The 13,135-nt window shown below is 38.2% G+C and overlaps 1 long non-coding RNA gene across 1 annotated transcript in view; it reads right to left on the bottom strand.

The window, feature by feature from the left end:
* Positions 1–910: 910 nt before the first annotated feature.
* Positions 911–13,135, bottom strand: part of LOC123802232 (uncharacterized) — a 39,749-nt gene continuing 27,524 nt past the window's right edge. The window contains exons 3-5 of the long non-coding RNA XR_006782463.2: positions 6,901–6,960; positions 5,683–5,843; positions 911–4,273 (exon numbers count right to left, since the gene is read on the bottom strand). This is a non-coding gene — a long non-coding RNA (uncharacterized LOC123802232). The remainder of the gene's footprint in view (positions 4,274–5,682; positions 5,844–6,900; positions 6,961–13,135) is intronic.

Raw genomic sequence — 13,135 nt, 5'->3', positions numbered from 1 at the left:
TCTGATCTGCACCATCTTTGTGGCCTTACTTAAGGACTTAAATCCTCTCTTCTGGATCTCAGTGCAACCACCAGTATGAGAAACCCTGATCCAGATACCATACAGCTACAAGGATCTGCATGTATGTTGCGCACACACACACACACAGCACACACATACACACACACGGACGCACACATACAGCGCGGATTTGTGCACATGGCCAGTCATACACTTTACACTGTTGTTCTGTTTTCACTTGTCAGTTCCTTCGCCGAAACGATCGTGGGTATTCCACCTCCCGGTCCAAGCCAGGCATTTGCTAAATGCAAAGTACTGACACATGGCTTTTCATTTGCTGGCCAGCTTGCCCTCTTGCGGGCTGTCAATAATGATCTTTCCTGACGGTCCCCAGTTATTGAATTGCCTGCATGTTTGCTTCAGAGTGGCCTTATGCCATCCGAAAGAAAGCGAACATGTTGACAAATGTTCAAAAGTGTCAATCAGTAACGTGATAATTGAAAATGTTGAAAAGCAGCGATTGTGCTAAGATGTCAATGCCTGAGGGGAAAGAGGCCTGACAGTCAATGAAATGTGGTCTGCAATGTGGTGGCATTTGGAAGCACAAGTCATTCTCTCACAAACAATGCAGCAACATAAACTCAAAGATAGAGACGTTGAAACCTCATAAGGAATACTTCAAGACAGACCCTATCACACATTAAACTCCTACTGAAAGATACGACACTGTTCTATGGCTTTTCCTACAAAGTTGTGCTATTGTGTAAATTATTTCAGCTTTTCAACACTTCACAGATGACGTAGCTCAGATTGGATGTTTCGAAATATTGGTTGATGTAATGAATAAAAAGGAATGAATGAACACATATGTCACCTGGACAGAGTGTCTCGGACAGCAAGATTCAGGGGATCAGATTTTAATATGACAACAAATGCATACAATTCACTTACCAGGAAATTCAAAGGAATGAATAGTAGCTTACAAATGAATAACTAGGCATCTGGTTTGCAGAACATATTGGTTACAAATAAAGTGCTAGCACTTGTGTAATTCTTCGAGATGATACACTTAGAATGAATTTTGAGCAAGAATCTAAATGGAGATGGAGAGCAAGTGGCTGGGGGAAAGAAGTGCTCCAGAATAAAAAAACAAAACAAACAAACACACCCAAAGGAAACAAAAAAATAGCGCCCTCACAATGTGAAAAAAGTTGGAAACGTAAACGGAAGAAAGTCAGTCAAATTGAACAAGACTAAAAAAGAACCACATTAGTAAATTGGACTGCACATGAAGAAAATATTTGTTAGAGATTCATGGGTAAATACTGCAGTGACTAAGATATGTTATTTAAATTTAATATCAGAAACCCATTATGAGTATGCTTTAGAATGATCGATTACACAATGGGTATTTAGCCCTGCTCAAATAATACCCATGTTATTTTTAGAAGCACACTTCAAATAGTGTTATGGGTAGATTGGCACACCAAATTATTCCCGCCTTGATTTGGCGGTAGAGAAAATTAAAGCAGATAAGCAGGACCTATCACAGAATGTGGTCTAATCCAGACTAGCGTGATACGCTATGCTGTATGTTGCTCTTATCAACACCACTATTCAAATCACCATATTTGCAAAACTTTCTGGTTTATATTGCTTGCTGCATCCATGACATTTAGCTTTGGACACTTCTCTAATAATTTTCTTCATAATTTGTTTTTGAATGGGCACCACCAAACCATTCACATTGATTAGAGACATTTTTATTGATTGTACCATTTATCCACTCGACTACTTGTTTGATCCAAACTGGGTACTCACGAAACAAACCATCACTTTGGACTTAGTCTTTATTTACACTGATAGACACGTAATTGAAGTAAAAAACAACAATGGCAGCACTGGAAACAAGTAATAAAACATAACACGTCCCAACCCAGGCTGCTTAGAGACACTGCCAACTTCCTATGCTTATTCAAGAGCCAGAATATTCAGAGAAAGTCAAGCAGAGGAAGGAGCTGTAGTGAAGAAATCAATAAATATCACACGTGCAGGACAAGAGGAGCTGGTTAGTTTTCAGGCCACATGTACTTAGTGAAAAAGATAATGGGATCCCCATTATAGGACCAAAGATTGGATAATTGAGATGCAAACAGGTTGGGTTTAAATGTCTTTTCCGTATATTGTCTCGTTTAGGTTTATCGCAGCATATATTCAACTATGTAAAAGAAATAACATTTTGTAATATCTTTGGAAAACATTAAAAAAAATACATAGGAGGCTCATCCTTGCAACTATTGTTAGAAGTCATTGTTTTTCTTCTAATACTGATCTCTGTTTTGACCAATGTGTGTCATGCATCCATTCATTTTACATGTGTGATTTGTAGACTTTTAATTCACTTGTGGTATAAATATTCCTAAAGACTCATTAAAAAATTAGTTTTAAAATTTTCTGATACCCTACCAAGCTTAAGACCGCCACTTACACATTATACCATAGTTGGGTCTAATGCTTATTGCCATGTTTTGACTAGTAATAACACTATTTACAAAAATATTTTTTCTTACCACATGCTCACTGTCAATGAAAGTTATCATATCAGATTATATTTTTCAATGGTGTTGGATTAAATATACAACTATGTGATTACTAGTTTCACTGAACATTTTTTCTTGCTATTATTTTTATTGATGAAAATTGAGGATTCAATTCATGATTCATTTTTAAAAATTTTAACTGGGGAACTAGATTTTTGCTTGTTCATTTGAAACATAAGTGTTTTTTCCATGGTCAACAGTTATTTATGTGTCATATTTGCTGCAAAGATTTTCTTTTTATCTATTGACATTTTTTCTTTGTAATAGGAAATGTTTTTTCTTTGATCATAATAATATTTTCCTTTGTGATTCCTTCCTCTCACTTAGTCATTAGAAAGTCTTTCACTGTTTAAGTAAAGTTTTCTCTATATATTTATTTTAAATTGATTTTATTCAAATCAACTGTTTATTTATCTTGGGGGCTGGGTGACCAACAGAACCAGGAAGAGACTTGTCAAAGTCACAGAACAATTATGTTTCTTAGTTTATCATTGTTATTCTAACAGGGCTCTGGGGTGTGTGTGTGTGTGTGTGTGTGTGTGTGTGTATTTATAGTTGCCATCCTATTTATTACATAAACATGCATGAGTGATTACTTATTGTGGATTGGGCATTTTATCAATTTGAACTAACCCTATTTGTCTTGGTCTAAGACTTTCCTTTATATCCCTCTTTGTCTGCAATTAATTTATCGCATGGGCACTGCTGTTGTGTTCTTTGACCCCATCACAGTCCACCTTTGTTTAAAAGTTTCATGTTAAATTTTGGTTTAGATGTGTCTCTTCAAAGCAGTGTTTATTTGGGTTTAATATCTTTAGTCTATCTCTGTATCAAAGGGGAGTTCAATGGGCTTTCAATTGTTCTCGGAAGTGACGCATTCGGCTTTCTGCTGTGCTGATCATACCGATTATTTCCCACTTCTGAAGACGTGTGCTTCCCTCTACTTCAGTGTGAGACCGCGCAGTCCCTTACTGACCGTAGAGGGGGAGACGCTGGTGAAGGTGGGTTAGCACCACTTGAAAGAGCAGCAGAGCAGTGTAGGCTGGTGTTTTCTGTTTTGTTTTGTCTTCCTGGTTTTGCCTTGTTTTTTGTTTGGGGTAGGAAGGCAGATATTATCATTCCCAGCGTGGGGACAGATAGCAGAATGTGTTCTTTGCCTTGTATCTTGACAGTGGAATTACGGTGGTTCTAGCAACTCCAAGCGGCCCGAGGCTCTCATTACGTGTCTCAGTGGTTGCATCACCCTGGTAGGGGAGGATTTGTCCTGTGCTTTTATTCTAAGCTCTGGTGTGCGTGGTGGTCTGAGCCGTCACCATCTCTGTTTTTCTATAGCCCTCCTGTCTACACCACAGTGACTTCAGCGCTCTCCCCTCTCTTCTTATCTCTAGGCTAACGTGTCCTCCCTGAGTTCTTTTAGCCGATGCACTTAGGGGTTATACACAGAAATAACTAGACATAGTCCAAATAACCCCTGAATACCTCAATTTTCCATCATGAACCCTCCAGAATGATCTTCTCCAAGCACGTCTTTTCCCCCTGCCCTCGCATCTAGGAAGGGATGTTCTCCGTCCCAGGCAGCACTCCAACCACGCTGTCCATCTCTGGTATTTGCAAAGACGCCTGCTTTGTTCACTCCATTCGATCAGAGTTTACACCTTAATGAGTTTTTCCAGCTTAAAAACAAGACATAAAATACAAACTAAAACAAACCTCAGCTTCACAAACCCTCTGGTTCCCACCATAAATCACTCTGGCCTTCACACCCACCCTTCTGTTTACCCTTAAATCTCTCATCTTGACAATACCCCTCAATCCTCAACAGTGGCGGGCCTTGGCCATTTGGTTTTCTAGCACCTCTTCTTTATTCTGGATAGCATTCCCTCCTCATTTTAGTGAAATTACTTTTCCTTTCCTTAATTAAAACTGTGAGGTTCTCGAGGACAATGAAAAATATGGTGCCCCACCTCTATCATTTAGCTATTATCTCGTATAATGTAACATGACGAATGGACCCCCAAACTCAGGAATTTTCAACAACCATTTGTCCACTGTGACCACAGTCTGGCTGCATCTTGCTGCTTTAGGTTGAGCTGAAAGTAAGAAGATCTGCTTTAAGCCACATCGCTGGCTGGGCTTGGCTTTTCCTGCACGTAGGCTCATGCTTGCTCTATACATGTTCATTCTGTGGCTAAGACTGAAGAGCCAACAGCTACTCAGAGGGAACACCTCCAGTCCTGATGGGGGAGGTAGGAGGGAGTGAGACCGACAAAGCAAGCATATTTGAAGATGCTGCTAGTTCCAGGGCCACTGAAATCCATTGGCCAAGACAAGCGTTATGGCTGATGCCAAAGGCAAAGGAAAGCACCATACCCCCCCACCACGGTCACATGGTCAAGACTCTCTCAGGGATGTAGGGGGAGGGGTTCGTCTTTGGAACATTAATGCAATTTAACATTCTAGCCCTACTAGACAGAGTTTGTCAATTTAGGGGCAGACACCTGAGTCAAGCTGCAGGGTGCGGCCTGATATACACTCAGACCAAAGTTGGGTCACAGGGCTTTCCTGTGATTTTTCAAACAAATTTTAATTAAGTAAAAGACTCAGTCTCTTGGTGGTAAATCTGGACAAGTTTGGGTCTACTTGCCCTGAATACCATTTTTTCCTACGATTGGAGCAATCACGTTAGGGAGAACAGCACCTATGTGTACACAAAAGTCAGAGATTAAATGCAGAAATGCAAAGTGTGCTGCTGACATCCAAGACCCTGATTTCAGTTATTCCCAAGGCCCAGTCATGCTTGCAGGTTATTAATGTTACTAATGCATTTTTGGGCTTCATAAAGGTATTTGAACCAAGTTTCGCTAACACCAGCTCACATCAATACAGTCACATCACTCATTTACAAAATTCTGGGGGGGGGGGTTTGTACCACATTACATTGAAATTGAACTCTGATGTTGGTAGGGTCGTTCCCATTAGCACTTAGATTTTTTTTTTTTTCACTCTTGGGGAAAAATGACAATATGAATGATACTGTCTTCCTTTAAAACTCTTCTGCCTCAGCTTCCAACGGCACACTCACTTTTGCTTCTCAAGTTGCTTCTCTTCTGTTTCCTTTGTGGGCCTCTCTGTTTAAACTGGTACAATCAATGTTGATGTCCTTTAGGATTCCGCTTTAGCCAGACTTAAAACTTTATTTTAGACACTATAGACAATTACATGCAGTCTCAGATTTCTGGTACCCTGTAAGTGAAGATGAACATAGAATCAATTTTATCATGGCGAGTTTTATTTCTAAATATCAGATGCATGTATGTAACTCAAGTCTGGATATACATCTACAGATGTTCCACAGGCTTTTCGATCCTAACATACCCACAGTTAGACTCATCCCATCCCCCAGTCCTACCACTACTTCCTGCCTGCCCTCCTTCATGTAGTAATTATCTCTGTCATTCACAGACTTAGGTGTGTTTTACACTCTTCTTTGACTTTCCTTACCCAATCTAATTGCTCACCAACCTTACAGATACAGCCTTGTCAATATAACACATCCTTTCTCTTTCCTCCAAACCCACCGCCATCTTTCTATGTCTGCTTATTCTCAGTTATGCCTATGGATGGCTTCCATAGTGTCTTCACCATCTCTCTATCTTCAGTTTGATATCTGCTAAACGACACTCCATACTGCACCCAGAATTGTGTTTCTATCATACTAATAATATCACAGTGTCTTCCACTGATGCAAATACCTGAATGCTTCCTTCTGCTCTTAGGATAAAATTTAGGTTCCTCTGGCTGCTTATTGGAGCCATCGTGGCCTGGCTCCTGCTTGTCTTCCTTATCTCACCACTCCACCACTCTGTCCTGAGGCTAGACTGAACATGGACCAGGTTTTAAAGTCTGCAATTGCAAAATATCATTGCAAAATATCCACTCCCTTTCTCTTCCCCCCACTCCTTCGCCTTGATAATAGCATATATTGCACTGCTGTATCAATCCTCACTAGGCAAAGAAAGAGGAAGAGTTGGCTTTTTTTTTTTTTGAGGAAAGGGATAAAAGAAGGAAAAAATACCACTATCTGAGATATAAAAATGTATGTTTCACGTATTCACCAAATATAACCTGACAATAAAACTTTCTTTATATCTTTTTTATAGAAGGCTTTGATGACCAACTAACTGTTCATCCAGTCCACTAGAGAAATTCTTATTTCTAAAGAATTGCTTGATATCACCTTAAACCCCCATAAGGTAATTTCTTCATTTTAGTTATTAGTAAGTGACTTTGTATATATTACCTGTAAATAGCTTATTCCACCATTAGAGACTACAGGAGATGGCCACTTCTTCTTCATCTTCTGTGCTCAGTTTTGAGAAAGAAAAGAAATTTACTCAAATAATTAGACTTTAAAAAAAGAAACAATAGGAAGGAATGATTTATAAAAATGTTTGTAAACATGGAGATAGATTTAAAATTAATCTGGGCAGCTGCTTTTGCAAACCAGTGTTCAATTAGTGATGCATTATGATGGGCCATTGCACAGAGTCTGAAGAGCCTGTGTCACTGTTGCTGCTGGGCTGCTGAAACCAGACATATCATTTACGAATGGATAATCATAAGTGTGGTCACTGGCATTATTTTTGACAATGAGCACTCTCCCGACCCAGGATTAAAGGTCACTGACCAAAGACCACTGAGGATATATGTGCATTCCAAAAGTTTGGCTAATTTGGCTTGCTGCAGTAGGGCAAGTGCATCCCAGAGGAATTGTGGCAACATCTCAAAAAGGACTGTTGGCTGATTTGGAATCGAATACTTTCTGGAAGAGAAGGCAACTCAGAAATTGTGTATTTTAAACACTTGAGAGGGAAGGAACATAAAATCAGGGCTAGGATTGCCACTGGTAAAAAAAAAAAAAAAAAAAGAAAAAGGAAAAAAAAGCCACAATAATACTCATTAGTCAAAAGTTAGGTTTGCTCAATCATTGTTGGGTTGTAGGATGGTTTGTCCATGTTTTTTGCAAACATGTTTGCAAAATGGCCTTATTTGAATGTTATTCATATTCATTTGGGAACACCTTGTTCTGACTACAAGAATGCTGTTTTTGATTTTCTCAGAAGTGACAATGCATCTCTGCCACACTGATATCAACTTGGCCGTGAGTCTTGCTTCGATCAGTGGACCATGATAGGAGGTCTTATGTACCAGTTGTGAGGGAAAGCTCTAAGACTCCATGTTTTCCACCCTATCTCTCTCTCCCTCTGCTCTGAGACTCATGATTTTACAGATTGCTCCTCCAGGCTGGGTCCTGGCATGAAGACAACACAGAGGAGAATTGTGGTCCACACTGAAGGACATATAATACAAGCTTGCAACTCACCTTAGTGCTGTAAGCTACTGTGGCTCAAGGGATGTTTAGTTCATGTTTTACTAAGCCTAAACTTAGGTATGACATATGAAGTAATCAGAGCAACTTCTTGTCTACTAATGACCATTCTATGAAAAATTGCCTAATTTACATTTTCTGTTACCTTCAGAATAATTACAGGCTAGCCACTGACTTGTCAGTGTACTGATTACAGATTCATCTCTCATGCACATTATCTGTAAATAATATATAAAACTGGATTTCCAGCATTTTAATTTACAATGATAAATATCACATTATTGAAATAGTCTTTCACAAATGTATCATTTTCAGAGAAATGGCTCTGCTGAGAGGCCGAAAGACTCCAAGTCCTCATGATCTACACATACTGTTATTATAGGCAAATCCACAAGAGAAGATAAACCATGATGAAAAACTGTTTGGAAAACATGGAATCATTATACAATAATTTAGGTAAATCAAATGTTGATTTGCACTAAATTAAGATGCAGCAATCTTTAATATGGAATGACCTCGGCAGGAACGGAACACTCAAAGTTGATTGGTTCTCTCTCCCCTGGACAGTTCATGGTTGGATATTGACCTTAAGACTTGCGCTGATACAGGTCATTATGATGTGACATGAATCCTCGTCCATTTATTCATACCTTTTTGTACATGTATGAAAATCTGGAGTCTCAAATCCTCACATTCCATTCGGCACTCTGTTGGCAAAATACATATTCGCACGCTATTGGAAACATATTTTCCTAATGCCCTCATATGTGAAATGCCAGTTTTCTTAATCGTGGCATTAAACCCTCATCAAATGATCGCATGTTTGTTGCCATCTCCTTCCTTTGCACGTCCATAAAGCGCATCCTATGGGACTCCTGAACATGGATTCTTGGTGAAATGAAGCTTTTCAGTCAGGCAGTTAAAAAAAAATTATTACCACCCCAGCAGATGGAACATCAGTAATTTAGTACTAATCAGTTCAACTGGTTTTACGGAATCTCCGCCTTTAATGTTCTATGCCTTCATTGTGTTTGATTTACATCTAAGCCAAGAGGAGCCTCAAAGACCGGCAGCTATCAATAGCCGGCTGATGCTATCTCCCTGTCATTAGTCCTTCCATTGCCAGTGATCCCTGGATCAGGTGACCAAGTCTGGCTATAGAAAGAACACACCTATAAGTGGATTTTCCCTCATATGACCCAGATTAGCAGAAAAAATGGTGCACCGTATGTGGTTCAGCCCACTAAGTCACCACACGATTATTCATCAGCCGTCGAGGAGAACTGAGATAGATCAAGATAGAATACTTGAGGATAGAGTCACTTTCATGCAGGAAGAAAGGGCCAGGCACTCAGACCAGTTCAGCCATGGATTAAGAGTCTGTTAACCTGTGCATCCACCCGTTTTCTAAAGTTTTAGTAGGGTAAAGACTTGGCTCTGTTTCAAAAGTTTTTGAAAAATTACTTAGCAGTGGAAGTCTTTCAAAAATAATATAACTTAAACTGGGTGCTAGGCTTTGGGGAAAGTAGCTATTTTATTTATTTATTTATTTATTTATTTATTTATTTATTTATTTAATTTATTTATAGCTTCATTTCAAGATGTTGTATTCCCCAATGTGATTACACTGAGCAGATGTTCAATAGTTTATCCAGTTTCTTTTAAATGCCTGAATTGAAACACTTTATCCACACTAAACTTCTCTAATTTCCTTTCAACTCCAAAAGTGGAATTTGCATTAAGTAGAATCCCAAAGGAATGTGGATCCTGTGATCTAATGCCATGCTGTTTGTGTTTAATTTAGCCACCGTTTTTAAAGGCATGGGAGCAGCATCTAAGACGTTGATTCATAAATGTTAAGGAGCAGAGTGCTTTAATATTTTTTTTTTTTCAGTTTTACTTCCGTCAGTCCTCTCTAAAGGGAAATGGAGTTGAATTACTTCCAAACAAATACCAGCAATCGCTATAACTTGGTAATCCGATATCAATCTGATAAATAGAGACAAGCTAACGCCTTCATTTGTTGACAGATGGGATAGAATTAATTTTAGAGCTAAATCCATTGTAGAATGTGGCAATGATCTCAAGAAATATCTGTTGTTTCTTTTAGAAGCATGGGAATAAACACTCTGTACAAACTGTTTGCAAATGATTTTTTTTGCATGACTTTCACCGTTGATTTGATACTCATACGTGAATGCCCATCGAGCACAGATATGTGACTCTCTTTTGAAATGGAATCGTACCTATGCATCATTGGATGTCAAAATGTAGCCCTAACATTTCCTAAGAAACAGCTGCCAGAAAACTGGCTTCTACAGAAATAACAACCGTACCTTTGCTTTATTTTAAAGGGATGAAGAGCAAGAGAAAGGAATCCATGAAATCTATTCAATTTGTTTTTTTTTTCTTTTTGTGATGATAATGCTGAAATAATGTGTTTGAATTTCAACATGGTTATGAAAATGTCACTGGTGTGTGAAAGTCCTGGTCATACGTGCATCGAGAAGACGTATTCGTTTTTGATAGATTCCTAGATCCTCCACGCCTGAATATAAAGAAAACACACTTGATCACTAGACAATAAGTATATTTGAAAACATTTTGATATGGAAAACCTCAAACATGTTAAAATAGAAATCATGATATCATGACCCCAGTTTTCAGTCTGGGAAGTCTCCACTTTGTTTTTCGCTCAATAGAAGTGAAAGCTTTTAAAACAATTAGCTGGTCCATTCAAAACCAGTTGGGTGCCTATCATGTACTAATGAAACATCACGACAGTTTACAAAGTTAGAAAGAGAAGCAACAGACAGTTACTGAAGTAGATTAAAAATCTATAAGGCCAGGTATAAGGCTTGTGGTCTACTAATTATAACTCAGATATTGGCATAATTCAGATATAAGGCAATTAAAGAAGGTTGAGAGGGGTTTGAGATTTTTCAGATCAGTGGCAAATAAATTTTAAGAGTAGAAAATTACTTGTTAAGTAAAATGGATGTCCAAGAAGAGATTTTGCAGGATAAGTGATGAATTTAAAAGTCTGCATTCAAAAGCTTCAAAACCAATCTTGCCATCCACCCTCTCTGGAAATATAGGTAATATTGGAAAATGAGCAGATTTAACTCAAAGAGGTAATGAGAGAAGCTGCAGTCTAAGGGGAGATAATTAAGTCAATAAGGGAGAGGAAATTCTCTGATGAAACTAAGAAACAGTGAAAGCTAAAAGCAGTGACAATGTCTGATAAGAACATTAGCTGTAATGTTTTAGTCAATGTCAAAGAATGAAAGATTGGAGCAGAACAACAAAAGAAAAAAGAAAGGTTTAACATGGCTGGAACTACCTGACGTTGAGATTCTAGATGGGATTGTGATGCCGGATGGCTTCTAGACCCAAACTGGATAAACTGAGGTGATTACACAACCGTGTCTTCCAATTTGTTTGTCAGCCCTGAGGCCAGATTTTGCTGGTCATTTTTGGGCTATTGTGCAATCAGCAAATGATAATTGAATATTTCCTCCATATCAACTGCTATCTAGGTTGAGAATATGGCATGACTTTGCCCCTGATTCAAGAATTTTGTAGGCTCCCATGAAAGATAAACAAGTAAACAGGCAAGGGATTGTGGGCACGGGATATGCTGTCATTGCGAAGTGAAATGTGCTGTGGGGACACAGAGGAGGGTCTGTAAACCCAATCACGTGCAGTCAACAAAGACTCTGCTTGGAACTGAAGCCTGCATAAGTTTTGAAGGGTAAGTAGGAGCTAGCAAGGTCAGTGAGCAAGGTCTCTTGGGTGGATAAAGCATATGTATATTATCTATGTTTATATATCATAAATTAATTTTACAGATTGGGAGACACTTGTGAAATGCTTCAGAGATGACTGTGGCATATTAGGGGACTTTTAACTAGTCAATATGGCTAATGTCCTTATGGAAATGAGTAGACAAAGACAAGAATTGCAGTAAGATAGGGCAACAAAAGCAGCTCATCGAGGGCCTTGCTCACCAGAAGAAGGAATTTGAACTTTGTTCTGCAGAAGAGAGTTCTTAAGCAAGAGAAACACATAATAGGGTTTGATTTTATAAAGAGTTCTCTGAATATTGTGAGGGACTCATTGGATAGGTGTGTTGGGCACAGTTAGGTGTCATTTGTTTTAAAACAGGTTGCCCGCTCTGGCTGAGATGCGCAGATAGAGAAAAGTGGATGGATTTGAGAAATACTGTCAGAGTTCTAACTCATTTGGAAAGGGTTGTCAGTATGCCATCATACTTGCTATGTTTATAAGAATAAAAAGAAACAAACACAAGCAGCGTGTAACCTCAAAAATATTTCTTTTAGGAATATTGACAATGTAAAGGCAATTTTTAGAAGGAAATGGCCATGGGAAAACAGAACAGAGGCACATAGGAAGCACAATTCTTGACACTGTAGTAATTTTTTGTGCCATTCTTGTCTTGAATTTTCTTCATGATTTGTTGAGAAATCCAACACAGAAGCAAATGTCAATTTCTCAAATATCATTTCATGTTTGCTTTATTTAGGAATAAAACTAGAACAAGCTAGAAAAAATTCCTAAGTTTTGTTAATATTATATGTATAGTTAATATATATATATATATATATATATATATATACTTATATGCACAAATATAGATGTAAACATCTTATATATGTGCACACAAATATGTATAAAAATAGATATGTCAAGTTTTTAAAAATGTGTTTCTGGTACACTTTAAAATTACTGCTATCCTAAATAAAACATAAATATCAATTTCGTATTGGTGCCATTGAAAATCAGTATGCAAATAGCGTTTTTCACTATGGACTATGAGAAACAAACTGAGGGCCTCAGAGGGGAGGAGGGTGGGGGAATGGGATAGGCTGGTGATGGGTAGTAAGGAGGGCATGTATTGCATGGTGCACTGGGTGTTACGCAACTAATGAATCATCGAACTTTACATAGGAAACCGGGGATGTACTGTATGGTGACTAACATAATATAATAAAAAAACATTAAAATAAAAAAAAAAGCGTTTTTCACATATACTTGCCCCAAATACTTTTAATTGTCATCAAGTTGAAAAAGCTGTTTGATTAGCACCTTTTCAGCACTGAATAAACAATAAGACAATCTAAGT

This window comes from Ursus americanus, chromosome 10, assembly GCF_024610735.1.
Source record: "Ursus americanus isolate L20-20 chromosome 10, mUrsAme1.1.p, whole genome shotgun sequence".
Taxonomy (NCBI): Eukaryota; Metazoa; Chordata; class Mammalia; order Carnivora; family Ursidae; genus Ursus; species Ursus americanus.
This window is presented reverse-complemented; position numbering and strand designations above follow the sequence as displayed.